Below are 22384 nucleotides of genomic sequence, written 5' to 3' on the forward strand. Positions count from 1 at the left end.
AAATTGTACATGATAAAATTTTTTAATGTCTGTGGGATCTTTATGTTGATGTTTTTATCCCTTATTTTTTCTCTTGTCAGTTTTGCCTAGATATTTATCAATATTAGCAGTACTGATTTTCTCTGGCATTTGTTCTCAATTTCATTAATTTGTATTCCTTTTCTTAATATATTTCCTTTCTTCTATGTTGTTTGAATTCAATTTGCTCGTTTTACTCTACTTATATTGATGACTGTATAATAAAATTTCAGACTTTCTTTTCTTCCAATATATGCATTTAATACTATAAATTCCCCTCTTAGCATTGTTGTAGCTGAATCCTATGTTTTGATGTCATATTTTTATTATCCTTTATTTTTGAATATTTTGTAATTTTTAGTGTGATCTCACCTTTGGCACATGGATAATTTAGAAATATATTGCTGCTTTTTCCACTCTCCCTAGAGAGGGGTCCATATGACATTGTTCTGGGTTTCCATCATAACCGAAAGGGAAGCTTTGATGGACCTTGATGTCCTGCAAATGAAGAAGGAGGATGTCCTCAAATTGCTTGTAGCAGAAATCCACTTAGGTGCCACCAACTTTGACTTCCAAATGGAACGTACATCTATGAAAGGAGAAGTGATGGCATCTACATCATAAATCTGAAGAGAACCTGGGAGAAGCTTCTGTGGGCAGCTCATGCCATCGTTGTCACTGAAAACCCAGCTGATGTCAGTGTCACATTCTCCAGGAATACTGGCCAGTGAGCTGGGTTGAAGTTTGCTACTGCCACCGGAGCCACCCCTATCACTGGGTTACTTCACTCCTGGAAACTTCACCAACCAGAAGATTCAGGCAGCCTTCCAATGGTTACTGATCCCAGAGCTGATCACCAGCCTTTCAGAAAGGTGTCTTGTGTTCACCTGAGTGACATTGCTCTGTGTAACACACTTTCATCTGCAATATGTGGACACTGCACTGAGGGAGTGCACTCAGTGGCCTGAGGTGGTAGAAGATAGCCAGGGAATTTCTCTGCATGAGTGGCACCATCTCCAGTGAATACCCAAGAGGGCCATGCCTGATCTCTACTTCCACAGAGATCCTGAACAGATTGAAAAGGAAGAGCAAGCTACTGCTGGAAAGGCTGTGATCATGGAGGAATTTCAAGGTAAATAGACTGTTCCAGCTCCCAAATTTACTTCTATACACCCCGAGTTCACCAGCTGGTCTGAAGGCTTGTGGATTCCCCCTATGCCTACTTAGCAGTTCCTCATTAACTACTGGAGCCCAGCCTGCCATTGAAGAGTGGTCTACAGCTAATGAGTAGAAACAACCACTGAGTGGTCTTGAGCTGTTCTTTTACAAATTGTTTTTTTTACTTATCTTTTTTTATATTGCAGTATGGTTGATATGTTACATTAAGTTCAGGTGTACAACTTGGTGATTCAACAAGTCTATACATTATGCTATGCTCACCACAAATGTAGCTAGCACCTGTCAGCATACAATACTATTACATATCATTCCCTATACTGTACCTTTTATCCCCATGGCTTATTCATCAATAAGTGGAAGTCTGAATTTCCTGCCCCCCCTCACCCATTTGCCCATCCCCTCACCCCCCTTCACTTTGGCTACCATCAGTTTATTCTCTGATTCTGCTTTTTGTTTATTCCTTTATCTTCTTTTTTTTTAGAGTCCACATATGAGTGAAAACACATGGCATTTTGTCTTTCTCAGTCTAACTTACTTCATTTAGCGTAAGTTCATCATGTTGTTGAAAATGGCAAGATCTCATCCTTTTTATGCCTGCATAATATTCTGTGGTGTATATATGCCACATGTTCCTTATTCATTTGTCTATCTATGAACACTTAGATTGCTTCCATAGCTTGGTTATTGTAAATAATGTTAAAATAAACATGTATGCATATATCTTTTTGAATTAATGTTCTCATTTTCATAAATCACCAGTAGTGGAACTATTAGACCATATGGTATTTCTCTTTCACGAGTTCTTAAACAGAAAATGGAAATAAGGATCATGGGAAAAAAGAAATTTCCAAAGAAAAAAAAGAAATGTATTGCTTATTTTCTAATAATTTAGGGATTTTCTCACTCTATTTTTGTTATTCATTTCTAACTTAACTCCACCATCATCAGGGAACATACTTTGATTTAACACTTGGAAAAGATGTTGTGACTTCCTTTATAGTCCAAATATATCTATGTAATTTTGGTGAATGCTCCATGTGAACTTGAATAGAACATGTATAATACAGATGCTGAATGTTACGATTCAGCAGTATGTTTTATGCACACACATATAAAGTTAAGCATGTTGTTCTTAATTTTTATATCTAGTGATTCTGTCTGTTCTGTCAGTTCGTGATACAGGTATTTTAATTCTTCTCTGACCTTAGTTTTGTCTGCTTCTTTTTTTGATTCTGTCAGTTTTGTCTTACATGTTTGGAGATCATGTATACAAAATTAGGAGTGTTATTATCTTTAGTAATAATTTTTGCTCCACAGTCTACTTTGTCGGTTGCTAGTATAGTTCTGCAAACTTTCTTTTTGTTGGTGTTTGCATAGAATGACTTTTTATCCTTTTGCTTTCAACTTTCCTGGGCCTTATATTTAAGGTATTTTACGTGTTAGTTTCTTTTCAATACAATCTGACAATCTTAGTTCCGGTGTGTTTTCCCTAGAATAGGGAAAGAATTTTAATTAGAACATTTGGTCCATTTACAGTTAATAAAATACTAAAATATTTGAGATTATATCTACCCTCTTACTCCTCTTTTTCTCCTACCTTGCCTTGGCCTGTTGGCTGAATCTGGCCAGCTCTAGGCCAACTCTGGCCACACATTAGTTTATATATTGTTTTCAGCTTCTTTTGTACTGCAATACCAGAGCTAAACTAAGAGCTAAGTAATGAGCTGTTTAACTATAGAGTAGTATTCTAACACAAGAGATATTTTTCTGAAAATTCTTTAATACATAAAATTTTATGGAAAGTGAAATATTTGTAGTACCCATATACAACAAAAAAAAATTCAGAACTCCTAAAACCAGTATGTTAGAAAAAGGAGATAAGGAAAGAAATTCTAAAATAAAATGAACAAAAATGTGAACATGTATTTCATGAATAAAGATATCCAAATGGCCAATAAGCATATAAAATACGTGCTCAACTTTATTAAACATAGGAAATTACATATTATAGCCATAATTCAAAAGGCCCTTCTCCTAGAATATCTGAATTTTTTGAGTCAGAAAATAACAAAGATTAATAAGGCTATGGAGCAACCAGAATTTCTATACACTGCTGGTAAGAATATAAATTAATACGATCACTTTGAGAACTGTTGGCAGTATTTACTGAAACTGAACATACACCTACCTTATTATCTAGCAATTTTACATGTACCCAACAGAACTTCATGCACCTATTCACCAAAAGATATGGACAAGAATGTTCTTAGTAGAGCTATTCGTAATTGCAATGAAACTAAAATCTACTTTAGCAGAATGAATAAGTTGTGCTATTTTTCCATAGTGGATACAAACACAATGAGAAGGAGCAAACAATAGCTGCACACAAAAATGAATCTTAAAAACATATTGAATGAAAGAACCTATACAAAAAACAAGTGCGTATTCTTTTTGTGTAAAGTTCAAAGTCAGGCAAAACTAATCTATGCTACAACAAGTCAGAAAAGTGAATTCTCGGGGCACCTGGGTGGCGCAGTCGTTAAGCGTCTGCCTTTGGCTCAGGGCATGAGCCCGGTGTTCTGGGATCGAGTCCCGCATCAGGCTCCTCTGCTAGGAGCCTGCTTCTTCCTCTCCCACTCCCCCTGCTGTGTTCCCTCTCTCACTTGCTGTCTCTCTGTCAAATAAATAAAATCCTTTTTTTAAAAAAAAGTGAATTCTCTCTGGAGGGGTATAGTAACTTAGAGGGGTTTGGAGAGAATTTCTGGGTACCAGCAGTGTTATGTTTCTTGGGTTTGGTGCTGGTTACAAGCACATTTAGTTTCTGAAATTTCATTCTCCTGTACTCTTAGGATTAGTGTGCTTTCCTCTATTATGGCATCCTTTAATATTTTTTTAATTTTATGGGTATTTAATTTAAGAGTACACTTACAGATTTAGTAATTAAGAAATAAGGTGTGATTATTTAGATGGAAAAGTTTAAGTGTATTTTTACTAGGCAAACTAACATATTTAGTATAGTACAGAGTAGTTATCAAAGCAAGTACTTATGCTTGACAAAGCTTCCCCATCTCTTATTTCCTTTCTTTTCTATATTATTATACAGTAAATATTTGCTTTTGAATATGAAAACCATATGCTCAAGATGGAAAGAATAAAAATTTTTATTGCATCTCCTTTGTGAGAAACCAACTGTCTGTCAGAATAAATTAAATAAAATTAAAATAAAGTTTACGGATAGGGAAAATCTTAATTCCACTGTGATTGTTGAATACATATTTGAATGCTTTCCTTTCTTAATTATATGTCATTAAATTAAAATTACTTATACTGTATAAATTTAGAACATTCAAATGACATAAACTTAACTCAAAAATATTGAACGGACATTGTGTGAGAGTATATTCCTCAGTTCATAATTCATAAGAAAAATTATGTGTTTACTCTTTGAAGTAATTAGGCTATTATCTGATCATCACGAAACTGAAGTGCAAAGAATCTAGATCCTCTTATTTCTTTACACTATACAAAAGTCCATATCTATAATGAACAGTTGGACAATGAGCAGTGAAAGCAATTGTTAATTATTAATTGTAACAAAATTCTTATGACCAGAGAGTTAAAAATTTTATATAAAGCTTACTGTTACTTACTTTATAATATCATTTGCTACACAAATTATAACCTATCAAGGGAGCATGCTTTCTTATTATCTTACTCCCCATACCTTCTTAATGTCTGCTTTGCAGTGGTAAATGAACATACCATGAATTTCCATCATCGCAATGCGTTCCTTTGAGCCCTTTTATAGTCAATCCCCTCCTACTACCCCAAACCCTGTAACTACTGGTCTGCTTTCTGTCACTACATGGTGACTTTCCCAAAATATATCAATGGCATCGCAGAATATGTAGTCTTCTGTGTCTGACTTCTTTTACTTAGCATAATATTTTTGAGATTCATGCAGGTTGTTAAGTGTATCGATAGTTGGTTCCTTTTTATTCTTGGGTAGTACTCCATTACATAAAATTATCCCATTTGTTAATCCAGTCACCAATGAATAGACATTGGGTAGTTTCTAATTTGGAGCTATTATGATGAATACTATGAATAAATTTGCTATGAACATTTGCATATAAATGTTTGTGTAGACAAATATTTCCATGTCACTTAAGTAAACACCCAGGAGAGAGTTTTTTTGGGTCATATGGCAAATGTATCTTTAACTTTATAAGGAACTGCCAAATGTATTGCAAAATGGCTGTACTATTTTGAATTCTTATGTATAAGAGTAAGTTTTTTCACATACTTGCTAACACTTAGAATTTCCAGGCTTTTTAAATTTTGCAATTTTAGTGAGTACAAAAAGGCAAGACCTTGCTTGGTCTCAGTTATCTTACAACCTAGAAGGAAGAGTCAGATGAAAAAGAGATTTAAAATCATGTCAGGTGGTGGTGCTCTGTTGAAAACCAAGCAGTGTGTGTGAGATAGAAGGACAGTGAGGAGAAGTTAACATTTATAGAGTGTTCAGAGAGGGCTCTGTGACAAAGTGACATTCAAGCAGAGATGTTAAAGGGAGGCAGCAATCCACAGAGCTATGTGCAGGAGAACTTTCCAGGCAGCGGAAACAGCAATTACAAATGGTCCTTAATGGAAATATGCTGAGCACGTTCAAGAGACAGCAAGGAAGCTGGAGTGAAATAGCAAGGAGATATACATATGAGGCCACAAAGCTGCAAGAAGGCAGATCATATAGGACCTTGGAAGCCATATGAGATGAATGGGAGGTCTTGAGGTTGTGAGCATTGGGCATGACTGGAGCCCCTCTATGAAGTGCAGACTGTGAGATCAAGAGTGGATGTGGGGAAGCCCATTAAGCTATTGCAAGAATTCAAATGGAAGACAGGGTGGGGGGAAGCAAATAGAGCACTGTGCTACAAGTGGTGAAAAGTGGGCAGACCCAAGATATATCTTGAAGGCTCAGTTTTGTGTCTGGGTTAACTTCTTGATATGAGGAAAAAGAAAAAAGAGTCAAGGTTGATTCTAAGGTTTATGATTTAAGCATCTGGATGGACAAGTTGCTACAAATAGAAATGGGGAAAATTTTAGGGGGAAAGTTAAGAGTCATTTCTGGGCATGTAAGTTTTTACGTGCTCATTGGATTTCTAACCAGAGATGTTGTGTAGAGAGTTATATGTAAGAGATTCTGGAAAGTTTGAGAACAAAAGTATAACTTTCAAAGTCATCGGGGTGTGGATGGTATTTGAAGCCAAGGAAGAAGTCTGAGGATTGGTAACTTGGTAATTATTTGGTTTAATTGAGCATAAAAATTTCAATGGATTTACACATTCTTCAGGTTTTAATTCTTCTTAAAAATGTCATGATTTTCAGGGAAGTGGCATGGCACAAAGGGTTCTATTAAAAATATGTGTGGAGTACACAAACAGTATTCACTTTGCATGCATGCTACTAACGAAAAGACAACTGCAAAAATGCAATTCTTCAAGCCAGATGAAGACCTTGGAAAATAGTTTTTCTCAATTTGTTTCAAGGGAAAGAAAACAGACGTCATTCTAGAATGCTTACATTCATGGCAGGATATAGTCCACATAAAAATGGGTTGTTGTTCAACATAAAACATTTTACCCAACTTAATTTTTATTGCCTCCATCACCTGTTGCTATGAAACAGAAAATAAAATGTGCATAAATGTCACATAGGCAGGGTCGCCATGACCAATGATGTGATTTACACTCTTTGTGAAAACAATCAAGGAAAAATATGCTAATAGTCAAAATATTTAGATTCAAGCATTAAAAGGTTAAAGTTCCCAGGCTACATGAAGAAAGAGCTTCTACTGTTTGAGGGCCTGAGAACTGACGGTCTAGAAATAATGGACTATTAACTTTTCACTCCATTCTCTTTGTGCTCATTATGCATATTCCTTTTTAAAGGAAATACACTATTTGATAAAAATATGAATCAAGTGTCCAACTAATTAAATTTAAATCAAGCATAAGATCTTCATGGTGCTGGAAATACTGAGGTCATTATCTACTACAGAGACAAAATCCCCAATGGCTTCTACCACCATCAACATTATTGCTTTAAGTTCCATCAACCACATAAACTTTTTCTTCCCCACCCTCTTCTATTGTCCCTGCAGAACAACTTTAACTTTATTACTTTAGGTTCAATCCATTTTTTTTCTCTTTTCCTATTCCATTAGCTCCTGCAAAGATAAGCTTCTAACAAGAAAATTTAAAAACTTTAGAGAACATAAACATTTGAAAGACAACGTCTTACCACATGTAGTTCAAAATAAAAATAACACTAAGAAAAAAGATATTTCAAAAATGAAATGAAACTTACATGTATGGGGAAATTCACATAGCTTCTTTCAAGATTACCAGATTATTCTTTTGAGGACCCTTCACAAAACGCTTTCAACACCTGCTTAGTCAGCCTATCACACAGACCAATGCTGTTCTGATGTATTATTTCTGTGTTATTAATTTCTCACTTTTCTGTGTCTTTTCCCTTTGCCTCTTGTCTGGTATTCATACTCTCATGTACCTCACCCTAGATCATAATTTGTCAGAAGACTAAAGGATGGTTTTCATCATCCCAATGATGACAACAGCAATCTGCCAATCCAAACATATATCATAGGGCATTAAAAGTAAGGAAAATATTTCACTATGACTGTAAATAAGAGATAAAACAGCTTAAATTTTCCACAACAGATTAGTTCAAATATGGAACGATGCTATATTTGTATTTATTTAGGGATCCTGCTAACATTTAGGGATGTTAGTCGTCTGTAAGCTTAAGACTTGGGCAGCTTTGCTCCTTTCCCCGTGACCAGAATGCCAAACATCTTTGCATTTGATTTCCTTTGTTTCTTCAATTTTTCACACTAGTTATTTTAGAGTGTACTTACTGGCACCCCAGGTCTTTTGTCTGTAGAATCTCTTTGCTCCATTATGTTAAAACTGGATAATATGGGGTCTGCAGTTTAAGATGCGACAGTAAACCTGATTATGGCACTATGACTTAGCTTTGCTGTTCTCTTTTAAGAAGTATTCCCCACCCCACTCCTAGCCCAGATGTTTGTGTTTGGGTGTGTGGTGTGGGGAGAAAGACTTTCTTTCTTTCTTTCTTTCTTTCTTTCTTTCTTTCTTTCTTTCTTTCTTTCTTTCTTTCTTCTTTCTTTCTTTCTTCTTTCTTTCTTTCTTTCTCCTTTCTTCTTTCTTTTTTTTTTTTCTGAAAGCTTTTAAAATGTTTGAGAAATCCTCTCTCTCTCTGAGTCAGCATTGGACTAGGACTTGGCCAGGTTCCCATGACACGAGGCTCTCATAAGACAGTCTTTTAGAGTCATCTCACTAAACAGTCTATATTTCTTTAAGTTACTCAAAGACTCAAAAACAGTCAGAGCGACATATTGGCTGGATTCTGATTGTCATAACCAAAAACATCTTTGAACTGTTTCTGCCAGATTTGGCCAGTTTTGGTGAGCACGCAGAATAAGAGCACTACCCAGGCTCATTTCCCCTCTGAAATCACTTGTTGTTTTCCAAAAGGCAAAGGGAAGATTTTTCTTTCCTTGTGAAAGCATATATCTGGGTAAAGAGTTTTAAAACTAGAACTAGATATTTTCTTAGAAATCCAGTTTGTTGACTATACTAACATTTACATAAAAGGGAGGGGGAGGTTCTTTAACAGGCTTTTTATTAAGTAAAATATAGGACTATAATTTACCCATTTATAATCTGAGAAACAAAATATTTATTTACATCAAAGGTAATTCCAATATTCTTTCTTTGTTTTAGATCAGCTTTATTAAGGTGTTTAAAGTTCACAGTTCATATGTCTTAATATCACCACTATAAACATAAAGAATATGTCACTCCCATTCATTCCTAGTGCCCCATTGGTAATCCAACCCTCTTGTTCCACTCCAATGGCTTTTCCTCTCTCCTCACACAACTAGTGATCCACTTTCTGTCATAGATGAGTTTGTATTTACTAAAATTTTATATAAATAGAATCATGAAATACCTTATCTTTTTGGTCTAGATTCTTTCACTCATAATAATGACCTCCAGATTCATCCATTTGTTGCATGCACCAGTAGTTCTTTTCTTTTTATTGCTAAGTATTATTCTATTGTACAGACATACAACAACTTGTTTATCCATTCACCTGTTGATGAACATTTGAGCTGTTTCCAGTTTTTGGCCATTACAAATAAAGCTGCTATGACTGTTTGTGTTCAAATATTCATATAAACATAGGCTTTCATCACTTTCACATAAATACCTAGCAGTGGAATGGCCAGATTATAAGGTAAGAGTATGTTTAACTTTTTAAAAAATTGCCTAACTATTCTCCTATGTGGTTGTACCACCAGGAGTTTATGAAAGTCCTAATTGTTCCACCATTGCCAACAAATGATATGAGTAGTCTTTAATTATAGCAATTCTAGTGGCTACAGAGTGGTATCTCAATGTGGTTTTAATTTACATGATAGCGAGCATCTTTTCATTTGCTTACTTGCCATCCATAAATCTTTGACGATATCTATTAAATTTTTTGACTATTTCTTTTGGAGTGCTTGTTTTCTTATTATTGTGTTGAACATTGTTTAATGGTCTGGGTAGACATACTTTATTAGATATGTGTATTACAAATATTTTTCCTAGTCTGGCTTATATTCATTCTATTAATGGTGTATTTTGGAGAGCAGAAGTCTCACTTTTGATTACATACAACTTATCAACTTGTTCTTTTATGGATGGAACTTTTGTTATATCTAAGAAATCCTTGGTTACCATCTTTCATGTCACATCCAATAAATCCAAGATCACAAAATTTTCTTCTAGAAATTTTATAGATAAAGTTTTATATTTCGGTTTCTAACTCATTTAGAGTTAATTTTTGTATCTTGTACCACAGATGAATCAAATTTCATTCATTAGCGTGTGGATATTTAATTGTTCCAACACTATTTGTTTAAAAAACTATTTTTTCTACACCAAAATTGCCATGGCACCTTTGTCAAAATTCAACTATATATACGTGAGTCTAATTATGGACTCTCTATTATGTTCCATAATACATCTATTTTTACACCATTAGTACAGTGTCTTGATTATGATATATTTATAACAAGTCCTGAAGTCAAATAGTGTATGTCTTCCAAGTTTATTATTCTTTCCAACATGATTGACCTATTCTAGTCTTTTGCATTTCAATACAAATTTCAGAATTAGCATGTCAATTCTACAAAAATGTCTTCTTGGATTTTGATTGAAATTGCCTTGAACCTAAAGATCATTGTGGAAGAAGGGTGGAGTGACATCTTAAAAACATCAAGTCTGTGATCCATGAACATAGTATATCTCTCCATTTATTCAGGTCTTCCTTAATTTTTCTCAAAAATGTTTTGTATTTCTAATGCCACTGCAGAACCTGGGACGCAAAAGTAATTCTGTCATCTTTTGTTGAACTGAACTGAAATAAACCTATAATGAGAGAAATCAAGCATTATTCTTAACTTTTAATAAAGGCATACAATGTACAATAATCATGTGCTAGATGTGCTAAAATCATTCCAACTATCAATACATGTTAACAATAATGCCTTTTAGAATTTTATACAATTTCTTACTGATTAAATAACATCTGCTTAGACAATCTTGGCTAATTCTTGAATCAATATTCCTTTGATCTCTGGTATACTTGCTAAATAGGCTTATGTTTATAATTCCCTTTTGATCTTGTTCCATTTCTCATCTTGACTTCTCTTTCCTGGAGGGGCTTGTATAGTTAGCCTTTCTTTATACCCATCTTATTCTTTATTTTCCTTTTGTGCATTCTGACACTAAGAACTACATTCTCACCAGTTCCTTTTCTTCTACCCCCATATAGTTCCTATATCAGGAATAAATGGCTCAATTACTATTTATTATCAGACTGTCCTATTCACAATACCCCAATATTTATGAAGCTTAGAACCAAACATATTTCTCCCACATATGCATTCAATACCTAAAACAAATATAAATCTTTGTTTCCTTTTCTTCTTTCCAAAATTGTATGCGTAGCAGGTTTACTCATATTTTAAGTGATTCCAACGTAATGCTTTGCTTTCCTTAAAATAAATTCCATCTTGAAGTGGGATCACTGATTCCTTTCTCTCATTTGGATAGAAATGATATATCTTTAGAAGTTAAATTTTAAATGCCTTAGTTAGGGATAACAATGTAATCTGTAGGACATATTAAAAAAGAAATGGGAAAAAACAAATGAGTCATTAGGCAATGAGACTTTTTACTAGCAAAGAACAGAGGAAATTGGAAAATTTTATATCAGTTTTTTTTTTTAATTTTAGCATGAAAACCTTAAGCTATGAATTCTGAATTGAGACTAAGATGGAAGAAAAAAGACTATAGGATGGTGTATGCCTTTCATGACTTGCTGACATGAAGTGTATAGATAAACCTGAAGAACAGATCATCTGAAATGGCTATTTTAAAGAAATACACTGTAGTATATTTTAACCAAGTTTTTATAATAGAGATAAGAAACAAATAGACAAGAAGAAGCTGGTAGGCTTACTTGCTTATTGAAGGTTTACTTGGACTCTATTAAGTAGAAAATAAGCCTGATTTTATTAAAAAAAGGTTTTATTCTATCTTCCTGCTCTTTGAATTTTAAAGATTCACTCTTAAATTTTATTGTTTTCCTTCAAAACTACTTATGGCTATCCCACTGGAGGACTATTTTTATGAAATAGAATCATGGGCCAACAAGATGGGCACCGTCTTGCCTCAGAAGCATTTACTCCCATCTAGGACTGGAAAACTTAACTGTCATCTAGAGATAGTGATAACATATTACAGGAAAATATGAAACCTATCAACAAATCTGTTGAAATCTACTTGGCAAGTGAATACTGTTAACTCAAATGACACCGCTGTCTATAATACAAAGTGACATCTAATTTATCTGGTAACTAGCAGTTTTCACTCCTTATCAATGTCTATGACATTCTAAAACCACCTCAGTGTCAAGGCTTAACTATTGGCCCAGCAGTGCTCAAGATAGGAATTTATCAACTAATCAACTCAAGGAGAATAGGAAGATAATGTAATATTTTATGTAGCCTGTAAAGAATGAGTAAATTGCAGTTTTACATGTAGAAGAAACTAAAACAATATTTCTCAGAGAGTGGTCAATGAATTATCTGAATTATCTGAAGGGAGCCAAGAATCTGCATTTTCAACAAGTTTCCCAAGTAATTGTCATGTGCATTATGAGTCAAGATAATTGTTCTGATTTATTTTTATTTTAACAATTAGCGAAGAGGAAAAGTACAAGATACTTCTTGTAGTATATACACAGTTCACAATAAACAAGAAGGGAGTTAAAGGAGGAAAAATCTGTGTGGCCTGCTACGAGAAGTTGTCAATGAAATGTTGACATTTAAGGGAAAAGAAGAAAATTCTCCCTTTAGATTTTAGAAGCACAATGATAGAAATCAAAAGGAAGGCATGAGCCTTTTATGTGAAAAGTCTGAAAAGACAATGGCCAGAACTTTATATAGCACATAGATTCGGTAACAGTGGTGGTTAATATTGGATGGGCAAGATAAAATCATACAGATCATGGAGAGCTTGGCAAAGTTTAGTCTTGATATATTATTCATCTTCTTAAATCTGGTGATAACATGATATAAACTAGTTTAAGTAATTTAATCTGGCAATTGATACATACTTAATTATATACATCATATATTACTGTTCACATATACTACTTATATAATAAATGTGAATAGTATCGGAAAAACCAGACAGTTTGGCCAAGTAACAGCTTCAGCAGTAGTGCACTGTGGGAAGAGAGAGGCCTAGGCTCTCTGTGTTACAAGTACTTTTAGCTTCCTACTTTACAGACGTAACAAATGTGAGAGGAAATCTTTTGACTATCTTCACTAATTATCCCTTACATCAGAGAAGATAATCAAGAGTGCACTTTTTTCCCATTTCAATGGAAAGGAACATAAAAACAAAACAAAATGCAGAAGGTTGATTTGTGTTATCCATAATAAATAATTCCAAATATTTAGTAGCCAACCCATTCCACAAAGGTTACCTTTCTGTTAAACAAATCAGACTCCAGAAGAGTCTTTGCTGTATCGAGATGGTATTGCATTAAGATAATAAAGATAGCAATTTTCCATTCACGTCCATATTCTGCTCCTTCCTTAACAATGCACATTTTGATTCATCAAATTGGGACATAATACATTAAATAAAGATTAAACCAAACTTTAGTAATGCAAATGTTAAAAATAAATACATTCTGAAAGATTTTATTTTGTATAGTACATGCATGTCTAAAGGAATTGTTGGCTTCATAAAATTGACTTTGTCACCTACCTTTTCAAGATTCTTTACAAATTCACTCTATTGTCACTGTAGTAATAACTCTTGCTTTTTTATATTTTTAGGATCTGATGTTGCATATATTTTGGAAATTCCCTAAAGAGAAATTCTAAGTCTGAAGCTCTTTAAAAATATTGAGAAATGCCTTGGGAAATCATTATGTGAACTTGGGGCAGAGCTGGCAAGGAGAGCAATCAAGTCTAAAAGAAAATCTATGGAAGCAAAATGGATGAGACTACTTCTAGTAGTGTGTGTATGAACAAACTCCACTTATCGTGGAGGTTTTAATATTTTTTATTCACTCAATATTAGCATTATGCCTGCAGCAAGCGATGCTGATGCTTCTCCTCTGTCCCTCTGCCCACCTGAGTGCACCTGAAACTGAAGTACAAAGCACCTGGCAAGCTAACTTCCCATGTCAAGGGTGTGTTTCCCTTCTATGCTTGAGGTTGTTTTCAACCCTACAGGACCAGGAGGTACCGGAGGGCGGAAGAATTAAGACCATGAGGCCATCTTGAAACAATAGAGGATGAGAGCTGGTGGATAAATGCCCCAACCCTCCTGCCCTCCAGAGGGACTGGAGTGTTCCACATAGTTTCTCAAATCTCCCCACACAATTGTACAACCCTAGTTGCACACAGCAATATCCTGCTCACTAATACATGCCCCCTTTTTTTTTTTCTGGCTTTTCTTCCTTCCCTTTTCCTCTTTTCCACTTCATTAGTTTGAATTCTCCCAAAGGTTTGTCTCTTGGGGGAAATCCAAACTAAGCAATGTACTAATACACAATGAGAGGTGTTTATAGGAAATTTTTCAAAGAAACCCTGGTGCTACACACAATCCAATTAAGTCATCTCTCCAAGGGTATCCAATATGTAAGCCATAATTTATGTCAACAATTCCTCATCATTCATAGGGTATATTATTAATCCAAGAAATAAAATTTTCATGTTTATTACTCATCTCCAGAAATTTATGAATGGCCCTTATGGATATATTTTGCAAGTGCTATAGTAGTCAGACAGGAACTGGGTGTCAGCCCCTAATGAATATGATCTAAAATATATTGTGGGTAAAAATGCTTACCATCTTTGATAGCTAAAATATCCATGAAGAAACATGGCAATAGTAACATATTTAGGGGACTCAATATTTAAAATCTTGCTATATGGGGACTCAGCTGGTAGAAGAGGTACGATAATAGACTAAGTAGGACTTAGAATGAAAAGTTAAAAAGATGAGAGAGAATGCAGAGAAATCAATCATATTAGGTCTTTTTGGTTCTATATTTATTTTTCTGTTGCAACAGCACTCAGGGTTGGTAGATTTCTTATTTGCTGTCTTCAGTTGCTCTCTCTTCTTCTTGTCCATGGACCTATTTCCTGAATCAATTTTTTTTATCAGAGCAAATATTAGAAATGGAAAAATAAACAGGACAATTGTGAAGGCAGGAGGATATTAGAATGGGTTTGCTCAAACCATTGTCTTTCCTCCTCATTCCTATCCTCCAATCTCCACCTTTAAGGAAACTTCCTTAGTCTTAAATAAAAATAGGAAGCATTTCTGGTATTGGAAAAGTAGCATTTTGCACAAGCACTGAGTTGCTGAACACAGCATATTTCAAAACCTTGATAATTCAAGCCTCATTTACCCAAGTTGAGTATGTGATGGGAAATGCCTGCCTAGAATGAATAATTTACCACAAATATGCATTTTTTGCTTTAATGTCTCATTTTAATTTTTGCAATATTATCTCTGATATTTTGTAGAGTTCTCCAAAAATATGTATAACCCAAAATGACAATTACGAGACATTTTTCATCACATTTCATCACCTCTAACTTCCATCCTAAAATTACTGATTTTAAAGCTTGTTTTTCATCACTAAAAGATGTACCATCCCTTAAATAATATTCGGATGCCTTTTTATGGGATCTAAAAATATTTTAAATCATCATAATAGTGAATGACAAAATAACAGTGTAGCAGTCACCACATTCCCCCAGAAAAAGGCCCAATTTCCATAAGCAGTAATAGCTGGGTTCCCAGGATGCTGCAGGAGTGATGGCCATTTCTATCAGCTGAAGTGGCGCCACTATGTGGCAGTAGGTGTAAACACAGTTTGCCACAGCAACCTTGCAATTGCCTTGAATGTGAATATGACTTTGGGTAATATAAACATTTTAACAATATTTGTTCTTCCAATCCATGCGCATGGAATGTTTTTCCATTTCTCTGTGTCTTCTTCGATTTCTTTCATAAGTGTTCTATAGTTTTCAGCATACAGATCTTTTACCTCTTTGGTTAGTTTTATTCCTAGGTATCTTACGGGTTTTGGTACAATTGCAAATGGAACCTATTCCTTGAGTTCTCTTTTTGCTGCTTCATTATTGGTGAATAGAAATGCAACCAATTTCTGCACATTGATTTTATATCCCGTGACTTTGCCGAATTCACGTATCAGTTCTAGCAATCTTTTGGTGGAGTCTTTTGGGTTTTCTACATAGGGTATCATTATTTGCCGGATGAACCTAGAAATTATCCTTTGTTTTTTATGTGCTATGGATAACACACATTGTTTCACATTAAAAAAAGATTTCATTAATATTTTATGTTATTAGTTTATCAATTTAAATGATTCCAATTCCCATAAAATACAACACACATGGTATATTTAGATTAACTTTTCAGAAATATTCTAAATAACACAATGTGTCCAAGTTCGACATTGGTGGTAAACAAAACCAAAAGCTCTAGTAATAAGGTGATCCAAAATCTTTTATGATTCTTAAGACAAGTAAGCATGAATTTTGACCTATTACGTTAACATCTTAACATGTAAGAAACAAAATAAATAAAGTTGGGAGAATAAAGACAACTGGATAATCTGCACGTATACACATATACATATCCAAATATACTATTTGGAACTCTGTTACTGCTGGCCCCTCCAAGGAAGTCCTTTGTTTGAGATACCGGTGCTCAGTAAAAAAGTGAAAAATAAGTAAAAACAATTGCCCAATCTGTTCTGGGAGTCCAGGCAATAAGTATGATGAGATATAAAAATACATAAGTATTCAGCCATAATCTTAGCTTTAAAAAAACATATTTTACTTGTACTAATATATTATCCAATTCAATAAATTGTATATGTTTATTTTAGGCATAAGCCAAAATGTTTTAACAAGAAATTAAGCTCATTTTCACATTTCTTTAGGCCAGCGTGGCCTTTGAAATTTGATAAATAATTTGGCAAAGGTGAAAGTAAATATGGCTTACTTTGCAGTTGTTATCTATTTTCTGAACAAAAAAAAATTATGCAAGGAATGTTTCAATGCTAAAAAGGTTACATTTCTCTATAATTATAGTCCCCTATCTTGCTTGGCTGAGCAACTGTGAAAAAGAGACCACTCTGCATGTATGAAGATAAACTAAGTGCACAGACTAATAGGAAGGTATGGTGGATATTAATAGAAAAGCTAGATATGAGAAACTATTCTCCATTTAGTTAAGTATGCTGTGAAATAATAAAATGATTACGAACTAGAGAAATTGACTTCCCAGGCATTTTTGGCATGGTACATTCAAAAGGCATCACTTGCTCTTTTTCCATTTAGGTTTTCAAGTGAAATGAATTATCATTAGAAATCCTCAAACTTCAAAAGCAAACCGCTATTAAGACACCAAGTTACCTGAGAGGCCCATCATGAACCAAATGCTATTTGACCCACTGAGCAATATAACTCAGTTGCCCAGCGGCCGACCATCACCAAGTGGAATATATTAGATGGGGCTCAAACTGCTACTGAAGTCACAAGCCAGTGGCATGAGCCATGGCTCTGATCCTTATGGCACAATCCCTCTCGTCAAGGCCCTAGGATGCTCTCGACATAGACCCAGCTACATAAGAAGGCAGAAGGCAAAAACGGAGGAACAGAAAAATCCATGAACGGAATGATTGGAAATACGATTTATAGCAGGAACAGCAACCAGCTATTTTATAGAGCATTCTTCCTCAAAGTGTGCTGCACGGAGCACCAGCTCTGTGGTTGCTAATAGATAGTACACATGCACATGCAGACATGAGTTCTGGAGTCAGTTTGAGAAACTCTGGGTTCAATAAACTGAAGCTTATTGTGGGGTCCTTGCATCTGCACACACAGTTTTTTCTCACCTCTGAGATTTCCAATCTGTCGGATATCACCAACTAGCTATCCTCAAAAAAAGTAACTAGTACATCCCAGAATGGTGTTTGTTACCTTTTTCCTACCTAATCATCATGTGACTGGTCAGGCACCGTAGTTATTCCTACTTTTTTACAATTGGCACTAAAATGAGATAGGCATAACTCTGCCAAGGGCACGTGCTCTCCCCATCCCAGTCATAGATGCATTGAATTCCACACCCACCTCTATTGATGTTCAGCCTGAGGGGCTCTTTTTAAGTAGGAGTAATGTGAAGGTCATATACCAAAATTCGTGCTCTAGGGGCGCCTGGGTGGCTCAGCCATCTGCCTTCGGCTCAGGGCGTGATCCCGGTGTTCTGGGATCGAGCCCCACATCGGGCTCCTCCACTGGGAGCCTGCTTCTTCCTCTTCCACTCCCCCTGCTTGTGTTCCCTCTCTCGCTGGCTCTCTCTCTCTCTCTGTTAAATAAATAATTAAAATCTTCAAAAAAAAAAAAAAAGATTTGTGCTCTAATTGATGAAAGCCATAGTGGCCAATACTGTAGTCACTTCTTATATGTAGCTATAAAAATAATTTAATTTAATTTAAAAATTAATTCTTTACTCACACCAGCCACATTTCAAGTGTTCATGAGCCAGTTGTAGCCAGTAACTTCCGCACCAGGTGGTGCATATATAGTAAGTTTCCATCAACACAGAAAGCTCTGTTGAAGAGCACTGGACCCGTGTTACGCCACCCGCACACACAGACACAGAGAGACACCTTCCTTTTGGAGGAACCTCACTAAATCTCAGGAGCCTGCAGAATCTCATGAGGAAATCCACACTTTGTAGCATCCATACCTCTAATCGACCTGTTAAGTGAGTGCTAGCACCAAGCATGCAGGTAAGAGAAAACACCTGCCATCAAAGTTTCCAGGCATTCTTGCCTCTCAATTATAAACCACAAAGATTCACATGTGCACATTTGCGCGTGTGCATGTGCGTGCACAGGCACACCCTATCCTTTTCTCCAAATAGAAGATAACAGACTGATTTACCAAAGGAATCATGATAACTAGAAGTATACAGTGTCCTGTGTCTTCATTGTTCCAATCATTTTTGACTCTCCAAAAACTACTTTAGTTTCCTTTGGTTCCCAACTATTTGATATACTTTTAAGAAGTGAGATCAGCCTTTGGAAAACTGACCCACAGTAATTCAACCCTGAGATAATAGGGATCAGCTGGACAGTCTCCAAGCCACCAAAACTCATTCCTTCATGATTTATTTCTTTGTTGATGAACTACATATTATTTGCCAATTAAGCTCATTTTAAAGGTTCAAGGTTACATGCTTCATGTTGTTTCCAGGTCTTTTTAGAATCCGCCTGCCTAACATGGTTTATAGTTGCTTAACATTCCCTAGGGGGGGTCAGGGTCAACGGGGGTCAGGGTCAACAACAAGTCAAGGATCAGAGAGATTCCAGGGAATCTGGTCAAGAACAAGCCAGAATCAGAAATCAGAGGATTAGCCAAGGTTTCAAACCAATAATTCCCAAACCTGGCTGCGTACCAGAAATAACTTGGAGCTTTAAAAACGCTAATGCCTGGACCCTATCTTCAGAGATACTGATTATGGTCTGGAGAATTGAGAATATTTAAAATCTTATCCAGTGATTTTAATACAGTACATACAAGGTTCAGAACCACCATCTGAGAAAATACCTGGGTCCCAGCCTCTAGAACTCACTATAGTCCATTAGGCCAAAGAGCTGGCACACAATAGCCCATTGGGCCAAACCCAGCCCAGTGCCGGAGAACTCATTTGTTTATATGCTGTCCATGGCTGCTTTCCCCACTACAATGGCAGAGTTGAGGAGTTGTCATGAAACCATGTGACACACAAAGCCTAAAATATTTGCCATCTTGTCATGACAGAAAATGTTTCTTGACCCCAGCCCTAGAGCAGTGGTTCTCAAAATTTGACCAGTAGCATGAGCATTATGTGGGCACTTGTTTGGTATATAAATTTGTAGGCCCACCCCAGACCTACTGACTCAGAAGCTCTGAAGGCAGGGCCCAGCAACCTGTATTTTAATTCACTCTCTAGTTGACTCTGATGTTTGCTAAAACAGTGGTTTTGTTCTCAAACTTGAACATGTACCAGAATCAGTTGGCATGCTTGTTCAACAGCTTGCTGGTCTCTACCCACACCTTCTGATTCAGTAGGTGCAGGGAGGGGACAAGATTTTGCATTTCTAGCAAGTTCCCAGGTGGGAGATGCTGATGTGCTGGTCAACAGCATCACACACTTCGAGAATCACTGATTTGATTGATCTGAGGTGAGACCCATTTATAAAACCCACTTGGATGATTCTAATGAGCTGCCAGGATTGAAACTGACCTTTTTCAGTTTGAGGATGCATCTCTGAGTTTAAAGCAGCAAGAGGTACAGAATCAAGACAACAAGGTAAGTGAAACCAAAGATATCACAACATAGACATGTCCCAGGCACGATATTAAGTGCTGAGAACATAAAGGTCCGTGCCTTCATGGACCGTACAATTTAAAAGAGGAGGCAGAAAAACAAAACATCATAAAATATGTAACTAAAACCTGTGACAAGTGTTTTGAAAAAACAATAGAAATTTTGAGAACACATAATGAGGAGTTCTGATTTAGTCTAAAGGGGCAAAGAATACTCTTCTGAGCAAGTTGACGATTGAGCAGGGCCCCAAAGAGTGGTAAATAGGAGTTAGCTAGGGGAGGTGGGGAGTGCTCCAGGCAGAGCGAACATCCAAAGGCTTACTGGCAGAAGGGATTTTGATGTACTTGAAGAGCTGAAAGGCAATGAGGCTCAAGAGATAGGTTAGGGGCAAGGAATGAAGCATCTTGATGACCAGGAATTTAGATACAGATTTTCTCTTACGTGATTCCACTAAACACAATGAATCAGTGCACTTGATTTCACTGGCATATTGTGGAAGAAAAGCCCATATAGCTATTTGAATGAAGGAAGAAGGTTCAATTGCAGGGAATTCTGATAAGCAGACTGGAAGCAAGGTAACTATAGACTTCTATTCGATACTGATTTTATGTTGAATTACTTGAATTACTTGTAAGAGGAAAAGCATATGACTTTTCCTTATTTGTTTTCAGGGTCCTCTTCTCTTGATTTCATATGTCAAAATATAATGGGGCTCTGATATTTGACTATCTAAAGGTTTGTATCTTTCCTTCCAAATTTCAAATCGAGATAATTAAAATGGTCCACCAGCATAAATTTAATCTCCAAGGATTCAATAGGAGCAAGTACTCTCAGACAGTGGTCAGCAAGTACTCTGGTAAATTTAGGTGCAAACACTACCAGATTATTACCATCTGGGGAACATTTAAAGAGCTCCTATGAAAATTAATTCAATAAGATGCATCTTAGATGTAGGAATTTTGGACACTTGTCACTAAAGTAAGTATTTAAGTACTTTTTAAGGAATATGGTATTTCTTACCTTCCATCATATCATTTAATGTAGGTGCTCTTAAGAATGTCTATCTCTGTCTCACATGCTAGATCTCTGACTTTGTATACATCTATCTGCTTTGTATTTGTAGCCTGTCGTTCCAAAAATTCACAACAGTCCTTTCTTCTTATCACTATTGTAGTTCTCAATTTGTTTATTTTCTGTTCACCTATTATGTGCAACCTATTATGTTCAATCTAGACACAAGTCTTTAAATGTACACATACTGTATAATTCCAACTATATGACATTCTGGAAAAGACAAAACTATGAAGACAGTAAAAAGATTGTTAGTTGTCGGGGGTTAATAGGTGGAGCACAGAGGATTATCAAAGCAATGAAACTATTCTGTATAATATCCTTTATGATAATATATAATATGTTATAATATAGTATATAATAGTATATAATATATATATAAAATAAATGAGATGTACCATACCATGTGATTGTATTTTGTTTTTTCTTTACTATTATTACATACACATGTAATTGCATTTATGCATATTTACATATATGTTTAATTTTACATGTGTATGTAAATCTTTGCTATATTATACATAGATAACACCTATTATTATATACACAAATAACACAATGAATAATTTTTTGCTGATGTCATTTCCATTTATACTAGTGTGTTCTTGGATTATATTCCTAGAAGTTAAAATGTTGGGCCAAAGAGTAAATGAACATGTACTTTGGAAAAATATTGCCAAATTTCTTTTCATAGGGACATAAAAATTTTGCATTCCAACTAGTACCATACGAAAGTGCCTGTTTCATAACAACCTTGCCAACAGAATATGTTGCCAAACGTGGATTGTTGCCAATCTGATAGGTCAGAAATAGTATCTCAATATAGTTTTAACTTGCATTTCTTCTATTATAAGTGAGCTTGAATATCTTTAAGTATCCTTATAGATCAGAAACTCAGTTTTCACTTCTTGTGAACTGCATGCCATGTCTTTTACCCATTTTTCTAGCACTATCAGCTTTTCCCTTTCCTATATTTAGTATCTTCTTTATTTCTTAGATATTTAAGATACAAATAT

The 22384-nt window shown here is 35.4% G+C and overlaps 1 pseudogene; it reads left to right on the plus strand.

Annotated features, from left to right (window-relative positions):
* Positions 1–1056: 1056 nt before the first annotated feature.
* LOC113255448 (2-iminobutanoate/2-iminopropanoate deaminase-like) overlaps positions 1057–22384 on the plus strand; it is a 51553-nt pseudogene continuing 30225 nt past the window's right edge.

This window comes from Ursus arctos, unplaced genomic scaffold (assembly GCF_023065955.2).
Source record: "Ursus arctos isolate Adak ecotype North America unplaced genomic scaffold, UrsArc2.0 scaffold_11, whole genome shotgun sequence".
NCBI classification, from domain to species: Eukaryota; Metazoa; Chordata; class Mammalia; order Carnivora; family Ursidae; genus Ursus; species Ursus arctos.